Here is a 27,150-nt window from a genome sequence, read left to right on the forward strand (position 1 = left end):
ATGGTTGCCCTGGGAATAAAGAGAATAAGAACATTTTCTGGGACAATAATTGGCAAAGGTGTCATGGACTTTAAAAGAGAAAATAAAATGATCTGTGATAACATTTAGTAGATCATTAATTGATACTGATTATTAAGAACTGCCAAATGCTATAAGAAATACTCTACGTACATCCGCCTTCCTCCTAACACCCACGCAAGACAAGGGTTCTTACCACCACCTTTCACCAGGTGACCAGTGCTCTGAGTGATTAGATAAATCGCCTCCACCCCGCTTCTAAGAGCAGATAGGGACTTGAACCCTTGGCCCTGTCATCAAAGTCCAACTCCTCACTTCACAGGCTGAGTGCACCCAACCAAACGTGGGGCCATTGTTCAGAACATAATGTGCCAGGGAAACATGTGGGAACTAAAAGGTAAGATGATTGTCTTGTTGTTATTCTTGAGTCCCTCAGTTGTGTCAGACTCTTTTTGACTTCATGGACTGCAGCACACCAGGGCTCCCTGTCCTCCAGTATTTCCTGGAGTTTGCTGAAACTCATGTCCACAGAGTCAGTGATACCATCCAATCATGTCATCCTCTGTTGCCCCCTTCTGCCCTCAGTCTGTCCCAGCATCAGGGTCTTTTCCAATGAGTCAGCTCTTCATATCAGGTGGCCAAAGTGCTGGCGCTTCAGCTTCAGCATCAGTCCTTCCAATGAATATTCAGGGTTGATTTCCTCAAGGATTGATTGGTTTGATCTCTTTGTTGTTCAAGGGACTTTCAAGAGTCTTCTCCAACACGATAATTCGAAAGCATCAGTTTTTTGGCACTCAGCCTTCTTCATAGTCCAACTCTCACATCCATACATGACTACTGGAAAAGCCATAGCTTTGACTAGATGGACCACTGTTGACAAAGTGGTGTCTCTGCTTTTTAATACACTGTCTAGGTGTCTCATAACTTTACTTCCAAGGAATAAGCATCTTTTAATTTCATGGCTGCAGTCACCGTCCACAGTGATTTTGGAGCCAAAGAAAATAAAATCTATCACTGTTTTCATTTTTTCCCCATCTAATTGCCATGAACTGATAGGACTGGATGCCATGATCTTTATTCTTTGAATGTTGATATTTAATCCAGTTTTTTCATTCTCCTCTTTCATCTTCATCAAGAAGCTCTTTAGTTCCTCTTTGCTTTCTGTCATTAGGGTGGTATCATCTGCATATCTGAGGTTGTTGATATTTCGACTATTTTGATTCCAGCTTATGATTCATCCATCCTGGTATTTTACATGATACACTCCACATAGAAGTTAAATAAACAGGGTGACAACATATAGCCTTGATGAACTCCTTTTTCAATTTTGAACCAGTCCATTGTCCCAAGTCCAGTTCTAAGTGTTGTTTCTTGGCTTGCATACAGGTTTCTCAGGAGACAGGTAACGTTGTCTGGCATTCCCATCTCTTTAAGAATTTTCCCCAGTCTGTCATGATCCACACAGTCAATGGCTTTGGTGTAGTCAGTGAAGCAGAAGTAGATTTGTTCTGGAATTCCCTTGCTTTCTTCATGAGCCAACGAATGCTGGCAATTTGATCTCTGGTTCCTCTGCCTTTTCTAAGCTCCGCTTCTACATCTGCGAGTTCTCTGCTCATGTACAGCTGAAGCCTAGCTTGAAGAATTTTGAGCATTACCTTGCTAGCATGTTAAATGAGCTCAATTGTAAGGTAGTTTAAACATTCTTTGGCATTGCCCTTCTTTAGGATTGGAATGAAAACACATTTTCCAGTCCTATGGCCACTGCTGAATTTTCCAAATTTGCTGACATACTGAGCACAGGACTTTAACAACATCATCTTTTAAGATTTTAAATAGTCGAGCTAGAATTCCATCACCTCCATTAGCTTTGTTCGTAGTAATGCCTCCTAAGGTCCACCTGGCTTTACACTCCAGGATGTCTGGCTCCATGTGAGTGACCACACCATCATGGATTGTTGTTGTTCAGTCACTCAGTCATGTCTGACTCTTTTTGACCCCATGAACTGAAGCATGTCAGGCTTCCCTGTCCTTCACCATCTCCCAAAGCTTGCTCACTCTCATGTCCATCGAGTCAGTGATGCCATCCAACCATCTCATCCTCTGATGAGAGGTTCCTTCAATCTTTCCCAGCATCAGGGTCCTTTCTAATGACTCAGCTCTTCATATCAGGTGGCCAGGTATTGGAGCTTCAGCTTCAGTCCTTCCAATGAATATTCAGGATTGATTTCCTTTAGGATTGACTGGTTTGATCTCCTTGCTGTCCAAGGGGCTCTCAAGAGTCTTCTCCAACACCACAGTTTGAAAGCATCAATTTTTTGGTGCTCAGCCTTTTGTGATCCAACTCTCATATCCATACACGACTACTGGAAAAACTGTAGGTCTGACTATATGGACCTTTATCAGAAAAGTAATGTCTCTACTTTTTAATATGCTGTCTAAGGGGTCATAAGTTTTCATCCAAGGAGCAAGGGTCTTTTAATTTCATGGCTGCAATCACCATCTGCAGTGATTTTGGAGCCAAACAAAATAAAGTCTCACTGTTTCCATTGTTTCCTCATCTATTTCCCATGAAGTGATGGAATAGGATGCCATGATCTTAGTTTTTTGAATGTTGAATTTTAAGCCAGATTTTCACTCTCCTCTTTCACTTCTATCAAGAGGATCTTTAGTTCCTCTTCACCTTCTGCCATAAGGGTGGTGTCATCTGCATATCTGAGGTTATTGATATTTCTCCCAACAATCTTGATTCCAGTTTGTGCTTCATCCAGCCTGGCATTTTGCATGATGTACTCTGCATATAAGTTAAATAAGTACGGTCACAATATATAGCCTCGATGCACTCCTTTCCCAATTTTGAACCAGTCCATTGTTTCATGTCTGGTTCTAACTGCTGCTTTTTGACATGCATATGTGTTTCTCAAGAGGCAGATCGGGTGGTCTGCTATTCCCATCTCTTTAAGAATTTTCCCCAGTTTGTTGTGATCCACACAGTCAAAGTCTTTGGCATAGTCAACAAAGAAGAAGTAGATATTTTTCTGGAACTCTCTTGCTTTTTCTATGATCCAATGGATATTGGCAATTTGGTGTCTGGTTCCTCTGGCCTTTCTAAATCCAGCTTGAACATCTGGAAGATCTTGATTCACATACATTTGAAGCCTCATTTGGAGAATTTTGAGCATTACTTTGCTAGCATGTGAGATGAGTGCAATAATGCAGTAGTTTGAACATTCTTTGGCATTGCCTTTCTTTGGGATTGGAATGAATGCTGACCTTTTCCAGTCCTGTGGCCACTGCTGAGTTTACCAATTGGCTGGCATATTGAGTGCAGATTTGAAATAGCTCAGCTGGAATTCCATCACCTCCACTAGCTTTGTTTGTAGTGATGCTTCCTAAGGCCCACTTGACTTCACACTCCAAGATGTCTGGCTCTAGGTGAGTGATCACACCACCGTGATTATCTGGGTCATGAAGATCTTTTTTGTATAGTTCTTCTGTGTATTCTTGCCACCTCTTCTTTATATTTTCTGCTTCTGTTAGGTCCATACCATTTCTGTCCTTATTGTGCCCATCTTTGCATGAAATGTTCCCTTGATATCTCTAATTTTCTTGAATAGATCTCTAGTCTTTCCCATTCTATTTTTTCCCTTTATTTCTTCACATTGTTCACTTAGGAAGGCTTTCTTATCTCTCCTTGCTAGTCTTTGGAACTCTGTATTCAGATGGGTATATCTTTCATTTTCTCCTTTGCCTTTTGCTTTTCTTCTTTCCTCAGCTATTTGTAATTCTTCTTCAAACAACCACTTTGCCTTTTTGCATGTCTTTTTCTTGGAGATGGCTTTGATCACCGCCTCCTGTACAATGTTACACACCTCCATCTATCAGATCTAATCCCTTGAATCTATTTGTCACTTCCGCTGTATAATCGTAAGGGATTTGTTTTAGATCATACCTGAATGGCCTAGTGGTTTTCCCTACTTTCTTCCATTTAAGTCTGAATTTGGCAATTTGGGTCATTACAATCTTTTTTTGTATAGTTCTTCTGTATATTCTTGCCACCTCTTCTTAATCTCTTCTTTTTTTTCTGTTAGATCCTTACCATTTCTGTCCTTTATTGTGATTCTGTCTTATTAGATGAAAAACCAGAGAGGAAATGGAAACCAATTCATCCACGAATTCAGCAGCAGTTGAAAAGAGACACAGAAATACAGAGCTACAAAGATGAATTTTTTCCAACATTGAGTCCTCTTCTGAAAATTAATTTATTGCTCACTCATTTTATAAATATTTAATACCTACAATGTGCTGAGCTAGAGCCTGGGGACACACATTGATGAGACAGGTTGGAAAAGCTAGAGTGTGGAGCTGTATTCTTTCCAGATTTTACTTTAAAAAAAATAATTGAAGTATGGTTGATTTGGGTTTCCCTGGTGGCTCAGACAGTAAAGAATCCACCTGCGATGTAGGAGATCTGGGTTCGATCAGTGGGTTGGGACGATCCCCTGGAGGAGGGCATGGCAACCCACTCCAGTACTCTTGCCTGGAGAATCCCCATGGACAGAGGAGTCCATGGGGTCACAAATAGTTGGACACAACTGAGTGACTAAGCACAGAATTTTGCATAGAATTTAAATAAGCAGGGTGACAACATACAGCCTTGTAATACTCCTTTCCCAATTTGGAACCAGTCCATTCTTCCATGTCCGCTTCTAACTGCTGCTTCTTGACCTGCATACAGGTTTCTCAGAAGGCAAGTAAGGTTATCTGGTATTCCCATCTCTTTAAGAATTTTTCTACAGTTTGTTGTGATCCACACAGTTAAAGGCTTTAGCTTAGTCAGTGAAGCAGAAGTAGATATTTTTTCTGGAATTCCCTTGCTTTTTCTATGATCCAACGGATACTACCAATTTAATCTCTGGTTCCTTTGCCTTTTCTAAAGCCAGCTTGTACATCTAGAAGCTCTTGGTTCATGTACTGCTGAAGCCTAGCTTGAAGGATTTTGAACATTACCTTGCTGGTATGTGAAATGAGTACAATTATGTGGTAGTTTGAACATTCTTTGGCATGGCCCTGCTTTGCTAGTGGGAATGCAAAATGGCACAGCCTCCATGGAGGGAAATTACCAATACCTAGCAAAATTACATGTGCATTTTCCCTCTTAGCCCAGCACTCTGTATTTTAGAAATGTATGCAAAAGATATGAGACAAAAATACAAAATCATGTCTAGTATTATATTGTTATTGCAGGGGAAAAAATCTAGATGTCCATCTATAGAGAACCAGCTACAGAAACTATGGAACATCCATACAATAGAGTCCTATGAAGCAGTAAGAAGGAAAGAGAAAGAGTTCTCTATACTGGGGAGTCATCTCCTATTGCTCTGTGATTCTCAGGGCAGCTCCCATTATCCCTCCCCGGGGTAGGGCACAGGACATGCCAGCCTCCAGTTACCCTGTGTGCTGGGTCTGCTCACCCCATCCTAGAGCTGGGAAGGCAGACTAGCTCAGCAGAGGGCAAGTGCGGAATCTGAATTGCGTCCCCAAGAGGCAGCTCGGCACAGTGCAGCAGAAGGAAGTACAGCACTTGTGCTTGGCTTGAGTCTGACCAGAAAGCGATACTGGTTCCGGGAAGAAGGAGAGGCCCCTCCCTTCATCCCAGCACCTGTGCCCGCCTAGGGGTTACTGCCAAGGACCCTCCTCGTGCCCATCTGTAGTCTCAGAGCGTCCGGAAGTACTGATGGTGGGGAGGGAAGCTGCAAGCAGATGTCTTGCCTCCATCTCCTCATCCTCCTACGTGGCATCTGGATGGCCTTACTGGTGCAGGGCAGGCAGGGCAGGGTGCTGCGGTGTCTGTACCAGAAAGGGCAGGAGCAGGGCAGGCAGACAGAAACAGACTCTCACTAAGACAAGACAAGCTGACTCTGGGGGAAATGCCTGGGAGGTCTCTTGAGAGAACAAGATTAGAGACTGAGGACAGAGGCTGCACTTTGTGAACTTCTGGGAAAGATCTGGGCAAAGGAGTTCAGAGGTTTGGCCGTGTGCTTTAAATGGAATTCCTTGTGGATGTCCTTTCAAAAAACTTAAGATCTAAGCTGCTTTATGATTTTAAGATTCCAGGCTGGAGTTTCCTTGGAATATAGAGGCCATGAGTGATTTCCCTGGATCTCACATAAATATTTATTTCTCCTCTTCTCCCTTTTAAATGAATGAATTATACTACGATTATGTTCTGCAACTTGCTTCTCTCACTTGGAAGTTCTGTGTCGGCACTCCAAGACCCAGCACAGCTGTTGTCATGGCAGCCCTTTGTCTTCATTGATGGATATTTAGGGCAGGTCTAGTTTTGTGTAACCCCCTCCACTGCTGCACTGAATATCCTTATGTGTGCATTTCTCACACATAACCTGAACTGTCTCCCCAGGTTAAATTCCTAGCAGTAGAAGAAGCAGAGGATATAGTAGGCCTTGATTTTTATAAAGATTACCAATTTGCTTTTCCAAAAGTTGCATCAATTATGTCCTTACTTATCAACCCAATATTAGTTTAAAATAAAATATGAAAAACAGAGCAAAACGTATCTTTGCTGTCTTAAATGATATCAAAATTCCTGATTGTTTACAATCTGCAAAGCAAAATAACATATCTCAAAATTGGTTTTGGTTTCAATTTCTTCTCATATGAATGACATTCAATATATTTTCACATTGATCCATCATTTCTATCTTTTTCAATGAATTAATAAACTCTCTAAATCTCTTCTTTGGTTCGTTTGAAATTGGGCTATTCTTTCTATCACTGATTTACCAGTGCTCTTTGCAGTATATGTTGGAAACAGTTTTGACCTGTTTGTTGGTTGTCACTTCTATTTCTGCAGAATAGTTCTAATTGTTAGGTAATTATTTTATTAATTTTCTCCTTTATGGTATCTGGGTTCTGTACCATGCTTAGGAAAAAGTCCCTCCTCACTTCCAAATTATATTATCATTTTCCTAGACTTTTAGTGGTATTCATTTCTATGTTTAAATATTTGATTCATCTGACACTGATTTTGGTGTGGAAGTGAGGAAGTAATATGTTATTTTTGTCCTATTACCAAGCAAACTTTCTTTTCTGGACAAATTTGAAATCCTAAATAGTAAAGCAAAACTAATGTGCATTTGGCCTATTTGTTGAGTTGTGGCTCTAACCCATTGCTTTTCTTGTCCTTTCCCTCTCTAGTCTCCAACACGTTTCATTACAATGGCTTTGTAATAATTCTAACATTTGGTACTCTTTCTTTCAACTGACCTCCTTCTCATTTGAATTTTCTTGGCTATTCTCATGTTTATTTTTCTACATAGAATTTACTTCTCTCTTTATGTTCTAAAAGAATCTTGTTTGTATTTTAATTGAAATTGCACTGAATTATAAAATCAACATGTAGAGAACCAATATATTTATAATGTTGTCTCTCTATATAAGAGGATGATATACTGAAGTATAGTTGACTTCCCTCATATAGTTGGACTTCCCTCGTAGCTCAGTTGGTAAAGAATCTGCCTGCAGTAGAGGAGACGTGGGTTTGATCCCTGGGTCGAGAAGATCCCCTGGAGAAAGAAATGGCAACCCACTCCAGTATTCTTGCCTGGAGAATCCCATGGACAGAGGAGCCTGGCAGGCTACAGTCCATGGGGTCGCAAGAGTAGGACACAACTTAGTGACTAAAGAGACAGAGAGATAGTTGACTTATAGTATTACATTAGCATCAGGTGTACAATATAGTGGTTTGATACTTTCATAAATTATACTCTAAAGTTATTAAAAATATATTATATTCCCTGTGCTATATATTGTATCCTTGTACCTTATTTATTTTATACCTAGTAGTTTGCACTTTTTCCTTCTCTTCCTTGATCTTGTCTCCTTCCCTGTCTCTTTCCCCTCTGGTAATCACTAGCTTGTTCTCTATAGCTATGAGTCTCTTTCTGTCTTTTTATATTCACATGCTTATTTTTTAAGACTCTACATATAAGTGAAAACATAGTTTCTGTCTTTCTCTGTTAGACTTATTTCACTTAGCATAATACCCTTCAGGTCCATCCATGTGGTTATAAAGAGCAAAATTTCATTCTTTATTACAGTTGAGTAATATTCCATTGTGTGTGTATATATATGTTGTTGTTATTCAGTTGCTAAGTCATGTCCAACTCTCTGTGACCCCATGGACTGCAGCATGCCAGAATTCCCTGTCCTCCAGTATCTCCCTGAGTTTACTAAAACTCATGTCCATTGAGTCAGTGATACCATCCAACCATGTCATCCTCTGTTGCCTCCTTCTCCTCCTGCCCTCAATCTTTCCCAGCATCAGGGTCTTTTCTAATGAGCTGGCTTTTCACATAGGTGGCCAATGTTTTGGAGTGTCAGCTTCAGCATCAGTCCTTCCAGTTAATATTCAGGGTTGATTTCCTTTAGGATTGACTGGTTTGATCTTGCTGTCCAAGGGACTCTCAAGAGTCTTCTCCAGCATCGCAGTTTGAAAGCATCAATTCTTCAGTGGCCAGCCTTCTTTATGGTCCAACTCTCACATTCATACATGAATACTGGAAAACCACAGCTTTGACTATTGAGGACCTTTGTCAGAAAAAGTAATGTCTTTGCTTTTAATACGGTTTGTCTAGGTTTTTCCCAGCTTTTCTTCCAAGGAGCAAGCATCATGGCTGAAGTCACTGTCCACAGTGATTTTGCAGCCCAAGAAAATAAAGTTTGTCACTGTTTCCATTTTTTCCCTATCTATTTGCCATGAAGTGATGGAACCAGATGCCATGATCTTTGTTTCTTGAATGCTGAGTTTTAAGGTAGCTTTTTCACTCTCCTCTTTTACCCTTATCAAGAGGGTCTTTAGTTCCTCTTCACTTTCTGCCATCAAAGTGGTGTCATCTGCATATGATAGGTTGTTGATATTTCTCCCTGCAATCTTGATTCCAGCTTGTGGTTCATCCATCCTGGCATTTTGCATGATGTACTCTGCATAGAAGTTAAATAAGAAGGGTGACAACATATAGCCCTGACTAACTCCTTTCCCAGTTTTGAACCAGTCTGTTTTTCCATGTGTAGTTCTAAGTGTTGCTTCTTGTCTTGCATACAGGTTTCTCAGGAGACAGTTAAGTTGGTCCAGTGTTCTCATCTCTTTGAGAATTTTCCACAATTTGTTGTGATCTACACAGTTAAAGGCTTTAGCATAGTCAGTGAAGCAGTAGATGTTTTTCTGGAATTCCCTTCCTTTTCCTATGATCCAGCAGATGTAGGCAATTTGATCTCTGGTTCCTCTGCCTTTTCTAAATGCAGCTGGTACAACCAGAAATTCTTAACTCACATACTCCTGAAGCCTCGTTTGAAGGATTTTGAGCATAATCTTTTAGCATGTGAACATTTTTTGGCATTGGCCTTCTTTGGGATTAGGGCTCCCAACATGGCTCAGTGGTAAAATAATCTGCCTGGCAATGCAGGAGACACAGAGAAGTGGGTTTGATCCCTGGGTAGGGAAGATCCCCTGAAGTAGGAAGTGGCAATCCACTGCAGTATTTGCCTTGAAAATTCCATGGACAGGAGAGGCTGGCAGACTAGACTATGGGGTCACAAAGAGTTAGACACAACTGAGCAACTGAGCATGCATGCATTCTTCGATATTGGAATGAAAACTGACCTTTTCCAGTCCTGTGGTTCATGCTGAGTTTTCCAAATTGACTGGCATGTTTAGTGAAGCACTTTAACAGCATTATCTTTTAGGATTTTAAATAGCTCAGCTGGAATTCCATCACCTCCACTAGCTTTGTTCATAGTAATGCTTCCTAAGGCCCACTTGACTTCACACTCTAGGATGTCTGCTTCTGGGTAAGTGACCACACCATCGTGGTTATCTGGGTCATTAAGACCTTTTTTGTACATTGTATTCTTGCCACCTCTTCTTCATATCTTCTGCTTCTGTTAGGTCCTTGCCATTTCTGAATTTTATTGTGCCCATCTCTGCATGAAATATCCCCTTGGTATTTCTAATTTTCTTGAAGAGATCTCTAGTCTTTTCCATTCTATTGTTTTCCTCTATTTCTTTGCATTGTTCAAGTAGGAAGTATCTCTCCTTCCTATTCTCTAGAACTCTGCATTCAGTTGGGAATATCTTTCCCTTTATCATTTGCCTTTTGCTTTTCTCCTTTTCTCAGCTATTTGTAAGGCCTCCTCAGACAACCACTTTGCCTTCTTGCATTTATTCTCGAGGATGGTATTGGTCACTACCTCGTGTACAATGTTACGAACCTCCATCCATAGTTCTTCAGGGATTCTGTCTACCAGATCTAATCCTCTGAATTTATTCATCTCCTCCACTGTATAATCATAAAGGATTTGATTTAGGTCATACCTGAATGGTCTAGTGGTCTTCCCCGTGTTTCTGTGTTTAGTCACTCACTCATGTCCAACTATTTGTGACTCCATGGACTATAGCATGCCAGGCTCCCCCATTCATGGGGGTTCTCCAGGCAAGAATACTGGAATGTGCTATGGATAGATCAACTAAACAGAAAATTAGCAAGAAAACACAAACTTTAAATGATACAATGCACCAGTTAGACCTAATTGATATCTATAGGACATTTCACCCTAAAACAATGAATTTCACCTTTTTCTCAAGTGCACACAGAACCTTCTCCAGGACAGATCACATCCTGGGCCATAAATCTAGCCTTGGTAAATTAAAAAAATTGAAAACATCTTAAGCATCTTTTCTGGTCACAATGCTGTAAGATTAGATGTCAACTACTGGAAAAAAAACTGTTAAAAATACAAACATATGGAGGCTAAACAACACACTTCTGAATACCAACAAATCACAGAAGAAATAAAAAAAAGAAATCAAAATATGCATAGAAATGAATGAAAATGAAAACACAACAACCCCAAACCTATGGGATTCAGTAAAAGCAGTCCTAAGAGGAAGGTTCATAGCAATACAAGCCCACCTCAAGAAACAGGAGAGAAATCAAATAAATAACCTAACTCTACACCTAAAGCAACTAGAAAAGGAAGAAATGAAGAACCCCAGGGTTAGTAGAAGGAAAGAAATCACAAAAATTAGGGCAGAAACAAATGCAATAGAAACAAAAGAGACCATAGCAAAAATCAACAAAGCTAAAAGCTGGTTCTTCGAGAAGATAAATAAGATAGACAAACCATTAGCCAGACTCATCAAGAAACAAAGGGAGAAGAATCAAATCAACAAAATTAGAAATGAAAATGGAGAAATCACAACACAGAAACACAAAGGATAATAAGAGACTACTATCAGCAACTATATACCAATAAAATGGACAACTTGGAAGAAATACATGAATTCTTAGAAAAGTATAACTTTTCAAAACTGAACCAGGAAGAAATAGAAAATCTTAACAGACCCATCACAAGCACAGAAATCAAAACCATAATCAGAAATCTTCCAACAAAGAAAAGCCCAGGACCAAATGGCTTCACAGTTGAATTCTAACAAAAATTTAGAGAAGAGCTAACACTTATCCTACTCAAAGTCTTCCAGAAAATTGCAGAGGAAGGTAAACTTCCAAACTCATTCTATGAGGCCACCATCACTCTAATACCAAAACCAGACAAAGATGTCACAAAAAAAGAAAACTACAGGCCAATATCACTGATGAACATAGATACAAAAATCCTCAACAAAATTCTAGCAAACAGAATCCAACAACATATTTAAAAGATCATACATCATGACCAAGTGGGTTTTATCCCAGGGATGCAAGGATTCTTCAATATTCACAAATCAATCAATGTGATACACCACATTAACAAATTCAAAGATAAAAACCATATGATTATCTCAATAGATGCAAAGATAGCCTTTGATAAAATTCAACATCCATTTATTATAAAAACCTCCAGAAAGCAGGCATAGAAGGAACATACCTCAACATAATAAAAGCCATATATAATAAACCCACAGTAAACATTATCCTCAGTGGTGAAAAATTGAAAGCATTCCCCCTAAAGTCAGGGGCAAGACAAGGGTGCCCATTCTCACCACTATAATTCAACATAATTTTGGAAGTTTTGGCCACAGCAATCAGAGCAGAAACAGAAATAAAAGGAATCCAGACTGGAAAAGAAGAAGTAAAACTCTCACTGTTTGCAGATGACATGATCCTCTACATAGAAAACCCTAAAGACACCACAGAAAATTACTAGAGATAGTCAATGAATATAGTAAAGTCGCAGGATATAAAATTAACACACAGAAATCCCTTGCATTCCTATACACTAACAATGAGAAAACAGAAAGAGAAATTAAGGAAACAATTCCATTAGCCACTGCAAAAAAAGAATAAAATACTTAGGAAGAAATCTACCTAAAGAAATGAAAGACCTATATATAGAAAACTATAAAACACTGATGAAAGAAAGAAGACACAAATAGATGGAGAAATATACCATGTTCATGGATTGGAAGAATCAATATGGTGAAAATGAGTATACTACCCAGAGCAATCTATAGATTCAATGCAATCCCTATCAAACTACCAACAGTATTTTTCAGAGAATTAGAACAAATAATTTCACAATTTGTATGGAAATACAAAAAAACCTAGAATAGCCAAAGCAATTTTGAGAAAGAAGAATGGAACTGGAGGAATCAACCTGCCTGACTTCAGACTATACTACAAAGCTACAGTCATCAAGACAGTATGGTACTGGCACAAAGCAGAAACATAGATTAATGGAACAAAATGGAAAGCCCAGAGATAAATCCACACACCTATGGACACCTTATCTTTGACAAAGGAGGCAAGAATATACAATGGAGAAAAGATAATCTTTTCAACAAGCGGTGCTGGGAAAACTGGTCAACCACTTGTAAAAGAATGAAACTAGAACACTTTCTAACACCATACGCAAAAATAAACTCAAAATGGATTAAAGATCTAAATTTAAGACCAGAAACTATAAAACTTCTAGAGGAAAACATAAGCAAAACACTCTCTGACATAAATCATAGCAGGATCCTCTATGACCCACCTCTCAGAGTAATGGAAATAAAAGCAAAAATAAACAAATGAGACCTAATTAAACTTAAAAGCTTTTGCACAATGAAGGAAACTATAAGCAAGGTGAAAAAACAGCCTTCAGAATGGGAGAAAATAATAGCAAATGAAGCAACTGACAAAGAATTAATCTCAAAAATATACAAGCAACTCCTGCAGCTCAATTCCAGAAAAATAAACGACCCAATCAAAAATGGGCCAAAGAACTAAATAGACATTTCTCCAAAGAAGACATAAAGATGGCTAACAAACACATGAAAAGATGCTCAACATCACTCATTATCAGAGAAATGCAAATCAAAACCACAATGAGGTACCATCTCACACCAGTCAGAATGGCTGCTATCCAAAAGTCTACAAACAATAAATGCTGGAGAGGGTACAGAGAAAAAGGAACCCTCTTACACTGTTGGTGGGAATGCAAACTAGTACAGCCACTATGGAGAACAGCGTGGAGATTCCTTAAAAAAATGAAATAGAACTGTCATACGACTCAGCAATCCCACTGCTGGGCATACACACCAAGGAAACCAGAATTGAAAAAGACATGTGTACCCCAATGTTCATTGCAGCACTGTTTACAATAGCCAGGACATGGAAGCAACCTAGATGTCCATCAGCAGATGAGTGCATAAGAAAGCTGTGGTACATACACACAATGGAATATTCCTCAGCTATTAAAAAGAATGCATTTGAATCAGTTCTAATGAGGTGGATGAAACTGGAGCCTATTATACATAGCAAAGTAAGTCAGAAAGAAAAACACCAATACAGTATATTAATGCTTATATATGGAATTTAGAAAGATGGTAATGATGATCCTATATGTGAGACAGCAAAAGAGACACAGATGTAAGAACAGTCTATTAGACTCTGTGGGAGAAGGCGAGGGTGGGATGATTTGAGAGAATAGCATTGAAACATGTATATTATCATATGTGAAACAGATCACCAGTCCAAGTTCGAGGCATGAGACAGGGTGCTCAGGGCTGGTGCACTGGGATGACCCTGAGGGATGGGATGGGGAGGGAGGTGGGAGGGGGGTTCAGGATGGGAAACACATGTACACCCGTGGAGGATTCATATCAATGTATGGCAAAACCAACACAATATTGTAAAGTAATTAGCCTCCAATTAAAATTAAAAAAGACATCTCCCAAACAGAAAAATAAATAAATAAAATATATGTAAATCTGTAGTATATTAAAAAAAAAAAAAGAATATTGGAGTGTATTGCCATACCCTCCTCCAGGGGATTTTCCCAACCTCGGGATTGAACTCAGGTCTCCCAAATTGCAGGTGGATTCTTTACTGTCTGAGCCACCAGGGAAACCCAATGGTCTTCCCGACTTTTTTCAATTTGAGCCTGAATTTTGCTAGAAGAAGTCATGGTCTCAGTCACAGTCAGCTCCTGGTCTTGTTTTTACTGACTGTATAAAGCTTCTCCATCTTTAGCTGAAAGAATATAATCAATCTGATTTTGGTGTTGATCATCTGGTGATGTCCATGTGTAGAGTCTTCTTTTGTGTTGTTGGAAGAGGGTGTTTGCTATGACCAGTGCGTTCTCTTGGCAAAGCTCTGTTAGCCTTTGCCCTGCTTCATTTTGTACTCCAAAGCCAAACTTGCCTGTTAAATCCAGGTATCTCTTGACTTCCTACTTTTGCATTCCAGTCTCCTATGATGAAAAGGACATCTTTTTTTGTGTGTTAGTTCTAGAAGGTCTTGTAGGTCTTCACAGAACTGTTCAACTTCAGCTTCTTCGGCATTAGTGGTTGGGGCACAGACTTGGATTACTGTGATGTTGAATGGTTTGCTTTGGAAACGAACTGAGATCATTCTGTTGGTTTTGAAGTTGCACCCAAATGCTGCATTTCAGACTCTTTTGTTGACTTTGAGAGCTACTCCATTTCTTCTAAGGGATGTTTGCCCACAGTAGTAGATATAATGGTCATCTCAGTTAAATTCATCCATTCCTGTCCATTTTAGTTCACTGATTCCTAAAATGTCAATGTTTACTCTTACCATCTCCTGTTTGACCATGTCCGATTTACCTTGATTCATGGGCCTAACATTCTAGGTTCCTATGCAATACTGTTCTTTACAGTATCAGATTTTACTTTCTCCACCAGACACATCCACAACTGTGGTCTCTTTTTGCCTTTTCATTTTGTTCATGGGGTTCTCAAGGCAAGAATTAACATATATGTATCTCATCTTCTTTATTCATTCATCTTTTGATGGACACTTAAGTTGTTTTCATATATTGGTCATTGTAAATAATGTTGCAGTGAACATTGGAGTACATATATCTATTTGAATTTTCTTTTTGATATAAATCTATTTTGAATAAATCTATTCATTTTCTTTGGATATAAACCCAGGAGTGAAATGGCTGGATCATATGGCAGTTCTATTTCCAATTTCTTAGGAAACTCTATACTGTTTCCATAGTGTTTATACCAATTTACACTCTCACCAACAATGCATCAGGGTTCCTTTTTCTCCACATTCTAGCCAATATTTATTATTTGTAGACATTTTGATGATAGCCATTCTGACAGGTGTGAGGTGATATCTCATTGTGGTTTCAATTTGCATTTCCCTGATGATCAGTGATGTTGAGCATATTTTCATGTGCCTGTTGGCCATCTGTATGTCTTTTTGGAAAAATGTCTGTTTAGGTCCTCTGTCCATTTTTAAATCAGGTTTTCTTTTTGTATTGAATCCTATGAGTTCTTTATACACTTTGGATATTTAGCCCTTATTAGATTTACTTAAACCTAAATGCATGCATACATGCTAAGTCTCTTCAGTCGTGTCCAACTCTGTGCGACCCCATGGACAGCAGCCTACCAGGCTCCTCTGTCCATGGAATTCTCCAGGCAAGAGCACTGGAGTGGGTTGCCATTTCCTTCTCCATTAAATCTAATTATTTAACCTAAATCTTAAAGGTTCCTTTATATGGCCCTGTATATTTATCATTACTTTCCCAAGACAGTGTACATTTAATTTATATTAATTCAATAATTAAGAAAAAAGCAAAACATTTCTACTGATAGCCCCTTGGACATTCAAAGTTCTCATTTCAATTCTTCAGAGCTTGTAGGTGAGACTGGATAGGGTATTTAGTTACCCACTACATACAATGTCAATGCAAAGAGCTCCCAGGAAAGATAAAGAAAGACCAAAAAGGTCCTAGAGGTTGATAAGGAAAAGATATGAAGAGAGAGCTCAAAAAAAGTAAATATAACCAGCTCTCACACACACTAAAACATGCTAAGTCTCACTCATCTTAAGATAAATGCATATCAAAACTATACTGAGACATCTTTTTTCACATAGCAGATTAGGAAAAATCAAAAATTTGATAACACTGTAGTCAGGCCTATAGCGAAACAGGCAAGCACATACACTGTGGAGGCAAACAGGAAAAACTCCCATGGAGGGTGATTTGGAAGCATATGTTCTCTGGCCTGTTGGGGCTTCCCAGGTGGTGCTAGTGGTAAAGAACCCACCAGCCGATGCAGGTACATGTAAGAGACACAGTTTCCATCCCTGGGTCAGGAAGATCCCCTGAAGGAAGGCACAGCAACCCACTCCAGTATTCTTGCCTGGGGAATCCCATGGATGAGAATCCCATGGACGGGGGAGCCTGGCGGGCTACAGTCCATAGGATAGAACAGAGTCAGACACGACTGAAGTGACTTATCACACACGCACGCACACATTCTTTGGCCCATTACTTTGAGAATTTACTGTGTAGATATACTTTTATATGTGTGAAAAGACATCAACAGCATTATTCATTATATACCTAAATATTAATAGCCCAAATGTCCATTAGAGGGGAATGCTTACTGAGGTATAATACAATAAATAAATACATAAACTGAGCTACAATACAATAGATGCTATGCATTTGTCAAAAGAATGATGATGAATGTGTAAAAGAAAGAGGCAAAGTGCAGAACGGTGTGTGTGATCAGCTACCCACTGTGTAAAAGAGGGAAAATATGAGTCTACATTTGTTTTGCTTGTATACATACAAAGACATTCTGGAAGGATGTAAAAACCAAAGAATTGTAAATTGTCACTATGGTTGTTGAGTAGTATGACTGTATTCAAACAACTAAAGTTTTAGGATCTTGGCAAGGAAAAAGACATGAAGTCATTCACTCTGCCTTTTCCTCTGCATGTCTTCAGGCAGAGATACACACCCTCGAATTCAAACAACAAAAATTGACTCCAGCTGATTTGCCTCAAAACTGAGACTGCCATCTGCCTTCTAAATCTCAAAGCAGGCACACACAAAAAAGCAAAAAGCCAGGATAAGGGGTTCTCTGTAGCTCACAGAGTTATGAGTTGATGTATTTAACACGTGGATTTGAAGGGAACCCCACGGGTGATTACAAAGCGGCCTCTGAAAAGTTAAAAGCAAGCACCACAAATATATCTGCCTAAAAGATAATGCTTAACAGAAGCAAATGCCTGCAGCCTCACCCTTTTGCCCTGAGACAAAAATGCAGAGATTTTCAGTCTGAGTAAGAGTTTACATTCCTGGGCACCCCATTCCTCTGTGGCTAGGTTTGTAGCCTGTGGCTGAGTTGGACACAGTTGCTCTGTGATTGTCATATTCACTATTTTCCTCTATGGAAATGTCCACTCAATGGACATTCCTTTATGGAAATGTCCAATGTAGTACAAACTTCTTTGGTTAATACAACCCTCACCAGACAACAATATGGCCCTTGATGTTTATGAGTGCTGTTCTGATTATTAAAGCAAGAAATGCCACGACTCCTCAGAAATCACAAACATGCCAAGAAGCCTGGGTTCTGCTACTGTGGCCCTTTGCCCACCAAAACCTGACTCAGCCATCACTATTTCTCTGAGTTCAAGGCACTCCTTATGGATAGCTTTTGGCTGAACATTTAGGATACTCATGAATATTAGAACTTCGAGCTTTAGTAAAAGACATACAGGTTTTGTAATCTGGCCAAAAAAAAAAAAAGCATTCTGAAGATAAGGTGAGGAAAGATTTCGACTTCAATGAAAATACTTTCAACTAAAACTTTAATTAAAGTTTTAATTAAACAATTTTGAAGATTAAATTGGGGTCATCACATTTCAGTGATAAACACATTTTGAAAATGAGGACTCGTCAAGTTTTAAATTCCATGCCTTTTATAGCTTCAAGCCTCCAAAATCCAAGATCCCCATTTTTAAGGACCTCCTCATTTTTATCAGTATAATAATATCATCATTTTCACTAACAGAAACAGGATCCAGCTGAGGCTATATGATTTACTGAGGATTTACCAAGTATGCATACTTAGCAAACAGATTCTAACCATTTCTGTGTTACAGATGAGGACTGGGGTACAGAAAGATCAGGATTTGAACCTGGCTCCTTCCAACTGCAAAGTCCACAATTTTAACACCATCACTCAGTTTCTCCTAAGGTTGTGCAAATTGCACACCTGGGAAATGCCAAGGAGAGGCTGGAAGATAAGATCCAGACAGTAGGCTGAGCCCTGACTGTAGCTACAAACTCCTATACAGAACAAATTCAACAAGCCATGTGAGCACAGAAAACAAGGAGACCTAAGAGGGCCAGAAACCATTGTGCAAGAGGTGAGCAAGGTTCAGGAGTGCTGCAAGGCTGCATGGAGTGCATCCAGGAAGTAAGGCCTCCAAAGCCACCAGCAGGGGTACTGCGCAGAGGGAAAGCCCACAGGAAGCCCTTCTCCAGTCTGCGCCAGGCAGCACAGGGCCAAGGTTCCTGTCCCTTGTGTGCTAGAGACGAAGTGTGAAACCTCACACTTGGTGGTCCTGGTGGCTGACACTCAGGAGGTGTGTGTAGCCCCCACCCAGAAGACATACACCCAGGTGTACCCCCAGGGCAACCTGCTACAGTCTCCCTGCCCAACTCTCTGCAGCCTGCATTAACAAAAATGGCCTTCACAGACAGTTTTGGGGAATCCCAGATACAAAGATCAACATCCAACCACATACCCACAAACATTTGAGGAAGATTAACATCATAAAGGAGAAGCACCCAACTCTGAGAACCGCGCCTCCAAGCAAGGCAGCTGCAGATAGGCAAGAAGAGACCCCTCCCCACTCCCATCTCCCCCACACGCAAAGCTAGATTAAGTTCCCTGCTATTAAGCCAATGACCTAATGCCCCTGGGGGCATGTTGACTGCCCCCCGCCACCACCACCACCACCACCCAGGGCAGGAGAGGATGAGGCATATTCCACTACAGCTCTCCCTTGGGCCTTAGAGTCTCCAAGGGGAAGTGAGCAGTTGACAGTGACAATGCTTGGGCAAGGCAGGGTCTTACCAGATCTGAGAACCTGCACCTCTTGCTTTCCCCTTACATTACAGCTCAGTGAGAAAACCTACACAAATAACCCAGTCACCGAGATAAGGGGGTGTGGGCAAACTTTGGACTGGCTGATGATTAAACTTGCTATTGGCAACCACTACTCTCATCTGGGAGTCAGTGCCTGAGCTCCCCTAAGCAGGATCTCGGGCTCTAGCTTTCCAGAATCTGGGGGGGCCATATCCACCTAGAAACAGTGTTATATAGCAAGAACAAGCCCTCAAAATAAATATGACTGACGTCTTAGAGAGATACAAGGGGACACAGCATCCATATCAAAGAACTGGCTGAAAAGCTGGGAAATTAAAGTGAAAGAGGTGATCTATAAAACACAAAAGGTTTGCTACAGAGCATAATGGACAGAGCCAGAGGACAAATCAGCAATGTGGAAGACCAAGCAGAGACTGCAGTACCAAGACACAGAGAAGTTAAAGCACAAACAAAAACTGGAGAGACAGGGAAGATGCTCTGGGTAAGCTTCAGGCTCTGCCCGCTGAGAATGGGGTGGGGGGACGGGATGCCCCAGAGAGCCAACCTGAAGAGCAAAAGTTAAAATTTTGCATAACCTTCTCCTTCTCCTCCTGCCTCTGTAACTCGGCCTGCCCCTTGTAAATTCTAGATCACGTAGGTCATGTAATCTCAGAAAGCAGGGCTTACAATCCTAGGAACTGAAGTTTATCTCACTCACCCTTGTCCTGCTCTTTGCAACTGCCGAGCCCCTGCAAACCTGCTTAATCATGCCTGTCCGTGTAAAGGACAGGTACCCCCTTGCTCATCTTGACTGCTGTTCCCGCACATGCGAAATCCCTTAGTTTAAACCAGCCTATTAACAGCTAGTGTTGTCCACTGCAGTCTGTCCATAAAAACTCTGTAACCCCTTTGTTCGGGGCTCAGAGCTTGGAGTGTTAACTCCTCTGGGCTGGCTGGCGTAATAAACCTGAGTTCTCCAACTCTCCAAATATGATGCTTGGTTTCTCGAGTACTGGTTTCTGCGAGAAACCCACAGCAGCAGGGACAGGGAGGGTGGGAGGCTGTTCTCTCCTTGGGCCCAGGCGGCCATGGCCTAATGGTTAGTCCACAGACTAAGGAGTTCTGCTTGGTGACACCCGAGGGAAATGTGTTGTGGGCTACCTCTCTTGAAAGCAGTGGGATGGTTAGCGCAGATTAAAATGGAGTCCAAGGGCGAGATACTTAGTTATTTCAAGGAAGGGATTAAGGGATGCCAGTCAGCCTAGGCAGTGGAGCCAGAGGCAGCAAAGACGGGACTGGCCTCAGCAGCACTGATTTCCCACCAGAGCAGCCCACACGAATATCTGAGAGTCAGCTCCCCGATGCTAGAAGTAAGCAAGCATAGTCTGAACAAATAATCAGAGGATTTGAGCCTCAGATCCAGGTTAATAGTAAAAGCCCCATCAGACCCAGAGCTTCCGCCGCGGGCAGGTCTTCACCGGCAGGAAGCACAGCTGTGTCAACCGCTCCCACACAGATGGACGCCGCTGTCACTTCTCCCAAGACCTGGGCTGCCACTCAGCCTCCTTCCCCTTCACCTCCCAGCGAGGGGCTCTTGACTGGACACTGGCCGCTCCCTGGCGTCCCACGGCTGCTCCTGCAGCTAGATCCCTTCCTGGCAAGGCCCTGTCCTCCCAGCATGCATGAACAGGACACCGAGTCCAGGAAGAGCTCCAAGGCGTGCGTGGGCAGTTACGCTCGGAAAGGCACCCAAACCAGGGATCTGCCCCTTGGAGGATTTCCTCCCGAGGCTCACTGAGGAAGCATGCAGCCACACAAGAGGCACTTCCTATTTAGGCTATTTCTATTTCTGGAAGGCAGACAAATCTGCTTGGCTCTTCCATTAAGAAGTTATTTTCAACACAGATTTGAAAAACTCAAAGCAAGAAGAAAAGGACATTGGAAGTAGCTATGTCAAAACCTGGGACTCGAGGGCCCTCTGGAATGTTTCTTCTTCTTCAGTCCATGCTGGGCCCAGTGGAGGACAGTGCTCAGCGGCAGGCAGCAGAGCTCAGGGCAGCTCACGGAGAGGAGCGGGGTGAGACCCCCTCGGGTGACGTCTGTCCAAGTGCCCCCCAGCCTCATGGTCCTGAAGAGTCTTACCAAGCATTCTTGGCCAGAATTATCTGGAACTTTCCTCAGTTCTCTGCTTCCGGGGAGCCCTAACCTCAGCTGACAGGACAGGTTTTTCCACTTTGACTAGTGTGAGGCAGATGTAGAAGAATGTCTAATGACCTGTTTGTCAAACTGGCTCACCCGCAGTCCTGGCCCGGGATCTCACTGACCCTCGCTCTCTCAGCTCACGCACTTGGGACCCATCCACACTTTCCAAGTATGCCTTCTGTATCCAAGGTCGGGGGAATGCTGACGGTGTGAATACGGTTGTGACAAGCCTTTCTGGGGCACAACTGTGTTGCACAAACCCAGGACAGGCGCCTATAGCCCGCCTGGTACCACATGCATATTCATGGGCGCTGCAAGGATTAACCATTCTGAACAAGCACAAGGTGGGCTGCACAAGTCAAAACAAGTAGAAGCACTAACAAACACACCCAGTACACACACACAAAAGACCACTACCAAAACCCCAAAAGTAAAAAAGTTTTCTTTTTTACGAATTTTTATTAAAGTTTGGATCTTTTCCTAACTCTACTTGGAGGTATAATGGTAAGATTATTTCCAAAGCATGCTACCTTCCAAGGATTTTTAAAGGGTGGTTTTATTCCGACATTGAGAATAACTTGAGTATCACTGCTCCTATTTCTGACAGTTTTCCTCAGGCAGTGCTGAGAATTAAGTCTGCAAGGATCTTTCCTGGGGTGAAGTTGGTGGACTGGGGAGAAGGTGGGGCAGAACACTCATCCAACAGGGACAGAACTAAGAGGGTAAGCGCTGTGAGAGGCACAGCTGCAGATTCCTGAAGCCAAATACTGCCCCATTTAATTCAGAAAGAAGTGAATGAGAGAGAGGCCAGTTAAAGCAAATTTAACCTTGGAAGTCAGCACCCAGTTGACGGAGGAGGTATGCAGATTGGATCCTAATCACAAAATTTCTGTACTTAGGCAACAATTCTTTAAGTAAATTGCAATATTATTCTCCTGGCTGCAAAAGTAATGCAAAACAAGAACAAAAGAACACGTGCTCACTGTAGAAAACGTAAGCTCTACAGATAAGTAAAAGCTATAATCCCCGAGGACTGTACTTTGAGTGTCACCTGCTCCCAGGCTGTGGTCTTGGTGCACATATTTCTGCTTTGTGAAAATGAAATCCAACATGCAATGTTTTAAAATAGGGCCCCCAGAGCTCTGGGTTCAAGGCGAAGATCATTTCATCGGTGAGATTCACCACTCCCACCCCTCCACAACTGCCCATCGAAGCTACCCCACTGCTAGCTGTTAGTGGGGCTGGGGCTTCCTGTCAAGGTTCACGGGAGAAAAGGGCTCTGCTGGCTGCTTGTGAAAGTCGCTCAGTCGTGTCCAACTCTTTGCAACCCCATGAACTATAGACCATGGAATTCTCTAGGCCAGAATACTGGAGTGGGTAGCCTTTCCCTTCTCCAGGGGAATCTTCCCAACGCAGGGATCAAACCCAGGTCTCCTGCATTGCAGGTGGATTCTGTATCAGCTGAACCACAAGGGAAGCCCTGCTGGCTGCTTAAATAAATATAAATATATGGATAAGATTTTTTTTTTTTTTAAAGAATTGAGCCCACCACCCCCTATTGTGGTAGATGGAATGACAGACACTAATTTTTACCCCCTGCCTGCATCCATAGCCTGGCAGCAGCCTCCTCATGGAGGCAGCTCTTCACTTGGGCTTCTTTACGTGACTTGTTTCGGCCAAGGGTGGAGCATAGTGGCAACAGCGTGTCAGTCTGAGACAAAGCCTTAAGAGACACAGCTTGCTTCTACTTTCACTGCTTGCACCTCTGCAACCGGCAGGGAAGAAGGCACCACGCCAGCCTGCTGGGCTCTGAGGAGAAGAGCCATGCAGAGTACAGGATAAAGCAGGGCCTCAGGACTCCCATGGGTTAGTGGGCCAAGAATAAACGCTGACGGGTATATCCGACTGAGATTCTGCGTCTGTCTGGATCCGGGTTCAGAGACATTGAGCCAAGCAGCTGAGGAAACCCAGAACTAAAAACTGGCCTAATGAGCCCCACAGGAAGGCTCTTGAGCCCTTCTCACACTGAGTGAGTCCCAGGAGTGCCTCCCCAAACCTGCTCACTCAATAAGAGAAAACACAGATTTAACCACCTGTGGGGCTCTAAGCAAGACAGGCATGGGAGTGCCCATCACTACAGCATGCACAGAATTAGTAGTGGCTCCTTATCCAGAGTCCAAGGTAATGGACTCTGCGATCCCAGCATCCACACAAGTCCCCGTGGTGACACTGTCCTCCCCCAGACCCAGCAAGAAAGCAGACAGTGTTCTCCACTGCCCTCAGTCATGGCCCTCAGTCACTGTCCTCACTTACTGCCCTCACTCACTGTCCTCACTCACTGTCCTCAGGCACTGCCCTCAGTCACTACTCTCACGCACTGTCCTCAGGCACTGTCCTCACTCACTGCCCTCAGGCACTGTCCTCACTCACTGTCCTCAGGCACTGTCCTCGGGCACTGCCCTCACTCACTGCCCTCAGTCACTGTCCTCACTCACTGTCCTCAGGCACTGTCCTCACTCACTGCCCTCAGGCACTGTCCTCACTCACTGTCCTCAGGCACTGCCCTCAGGCACCGTCCTCAGGCACTGTCCTCACTCACTGCCCTCAGGCACTGTCCTCACTCACTGTCCTCAGGCACTGCCGTCACTCACTGCCCTCAGGCACTGCCGTCACTCACTGTCCTCAGGCACTGCCCTCAGGCACCGTCCTCGGGCACTGCCCTCACTCACTGCCCTCAGGCACTGCCGTCACTCACTGTCCTCAGGCACTGCCCTCGGGCACTGCCCTCACTCACTGCCCTCAGGCACTGTCCTCAGGGACTGCCCTCACTCACTGCCCTCACGCACCGTCCTCAGGCACTGTCCTCAGGCACTGTCCTCACGCACTGCCCTCAGGCACTGCCGTCACTCACTGTCCTCAGGCACTGCCCTCAGTCACTGTCCTCACTCACTGTCCTCAGGCACTGTCCTCACTCACTGCCCTCAGGCACTGTCCTCAGGCACTGTCCTCACTCACTGTCCTCAGGCACTGCCCTCGGGCACTGCCCTCACTCACTGCCCTCAGGCACTGTCCTCAGGGACTGCCCTCACTCACTGCCCTCACGCACCGTCCTCAGGCACTGTCCTCAGGCACTGTCCTCACGCACTGCCCTCAGGCACTGCCGTCACTCACTGTCCTCAGGCACTGCCCTCAGGCACCGTCCTCAGGCACCGCCCTCAGGCACTGCCCTCAGGCACTGTCCTCACTCACTGTCCTCAGGCACCGCCCTCACTCACTGTCCTCAGGCACCGCCCTCACTCTGCCCTCACTCACTGTCCTCACGCACTGCCCTCAGGCACTGCCGTCACTCACTGTCCTCAGGCACTGCCCTCAGGCACCGTCCTCACGCACCGTCCTCAGGCACTGCCCTCAGGCACTGTCCTCACTCACTGCCCTCAGGCACTGTCCTCAGGCACTGCCCTCACTCACTGCCCTCAGGCCAGCTGAGTGGTAGAGGAGGAGGCCAGGAGGGGCCCCATGCCTGATGGCCAAGCCACAGAAGCAGCCTGTTGCCAGCAGGACAGGGCACATTTCTTCCCCCTGGGTCCTGGGGCAGGGCCTCCACACAGCTTTTCAGCTGCCTGCCATTATGGGACCTTTTGACTCTTGGAGAATGGACACGCATTTGTCCTTCATAATTTCCACAATGCTGAGCCATAGGAGAGAATTTTCCAGTGTATTTTAGGTCACTTTGCTCTCTTCTTCAACTCTATGGCTTACATGTTTTGTTCGCTGCATAAACACATCCCTCAGCACCAGGGTTCACAAGACCTGGGTCCCCGCTGTGGGACCCCCCCAGTGTAGGCACGAGAACAGCACCAGGACGGGATGCACAATTCCCAACAGGCTGGTCAAACCTTGCGCGTGTCCCAAAGCCCATCCAAACTGGGGCGTCATGGAGCCCTGAGATTCCACTGGCAAACCGCGCCCTGAGGAGAGAAGACTTTTCTGAACCTGCTCTGTGCTGCTCGGGGATCATAGCAGTCGTAGAGGGGGGGCCACGGTCATCAGGGAGGGGGACCATGGCGGTCAGAGGGGGGGCCATGGAGGTCAGAGAGGGGGACCATGATGGTCTGGGAGGGGGGACCACAGTGGTCGGGGAGGGGGGGCCATGGCAGTCTGGGAGGGGGACCACGGCGGTCAGAGAGGGGGGCTACGGAGGTCAGAGAGGGAGACCATGGCGGTCTGGGAGTGGGGACCATGGCGGTCAGGAAGGGAGGGCCACGGAGGTCAGAGAGGGGGCCCACGGTGGTCCGGGAGTGGGGCCCAGCCGTAGGAGCAGCACAGTTCAGACCCAGACCTCAAGGGAGAGAAACAGGGGCTGGGAGTATCAACCTTTGGCCTCTTGGTGCACACAAACACTTTCTGGACATCACCCACCTCAGGCCCCGAGGCAAGGCTGGTTTCTGTCTGTCCCAGGTCCCCAGGACCTCTGTGAGTCAATTAGATCCCTGGGCACCTTGGAAAAGCCAAGGTCTCAGCCCTGCCACTTCGTTGGTGGACCGTTGGCATGGCCTGGGAGCCTGTTAGAGATGCCTATTAGAGACGGGGGTGTCCCACACCCAGGGGATGAGAATCTACAGCTCACTAAGGTCCTCAGGGGACTGGAGTATACACCGCACTGTGAGAAAAGCTGCGCCAACGCGCTGGGCCGAATCATCCAGACCAGGTGATTCTCACCCCCAGCTGCACATCAGGATCGCAGCGGTGGGGAGGCAAGAACTTTTCAAAACTCCCGTGCCTGTACCTCCCCACAGGACGCCGCTCTAGGGGGCTGGGCGGGCAGTTCCAGGCTCTTCCCAGCGTTTCTGGGGCCAGGGTAGAGATGTGCTCACTCAGACCACCAACTTGTGCCCAGGATGAAGATGGGGCAGAGTCCCTGCTGGGGCTTTCTCAGATGACACAGTCACCCACCCAACGAGCCACAAAGGGACCCAAGGTCCCTGCCCCAGCCCCATTCCTCAGGATTGCTGAGGGGAGAAGATGGGACACTGAGGGACTGCTGAGGGAGCCTGGAGAGAAGCTCTACCCCAACCAGGACTAGCATGCCACAGACAGGGGACCTTGATCCTGTAGTAAGGTAAGTAAGGTAGTAAGGTAAGGCAGGGCCTTCCTAACAAGCAACTGAAAAAAGTCAAACATCTGAAAAACACACACACATGCACACACAAAACTTTTCAAAAGATGCTAGTCAAACACTCTGGGAACATTCAGTGCTGGACAATGTCAAGAAGCAAATTCTTTTCTCATTTCATAATCTAATTAATGTGTAAAAAAAAACCTTGCAGAAACATCACCTTAGTCAGACTTAGGGCATTTTCGATGGAGAAAAATTACTCCAGTAACTGAACATAATGTCTGCGGAGTCAGGTACCACACTGAATCACTAACTTGACGGAGGTGCAAACATACAGGTCTTCTCAAAGCCTGCAGGACGGCCTACACTTTGAGGATTA

The 27,150-nt window shown here is 43.7% G+C and overlaps 1 protein-coding gene across 1 annotated transcript in view; it reads right to left on the bottom strand.

Moving 5' to 3' along the window:
- The window catches only part of LRRK1 (leucine rich repeat kinase 1), a 132,541-nt gene that overhangs the window by 101,481 nt on the left and 3,910 nt on the right, over positions 1–27,150 (bottom strand). The window lies entirely within an intron of this gene.

The sequence above is a fragment of the Bubalus kerabau genome, chromosome 19 (assembly GCF_029407905.1).
Source record: "Bubalus kerabau isolate K-KA32 ecotype Philippines breed swamp buffalo chromosome 19, PCC_UOA_SB_1v2, whole genome shotgun sequence".
Lineage (NCBI taxonomy): Eukaryota > Metazoa > Chordata > Mammalia > Artiodactyla > Bovidae > Bubalus > Bubalus kerabau.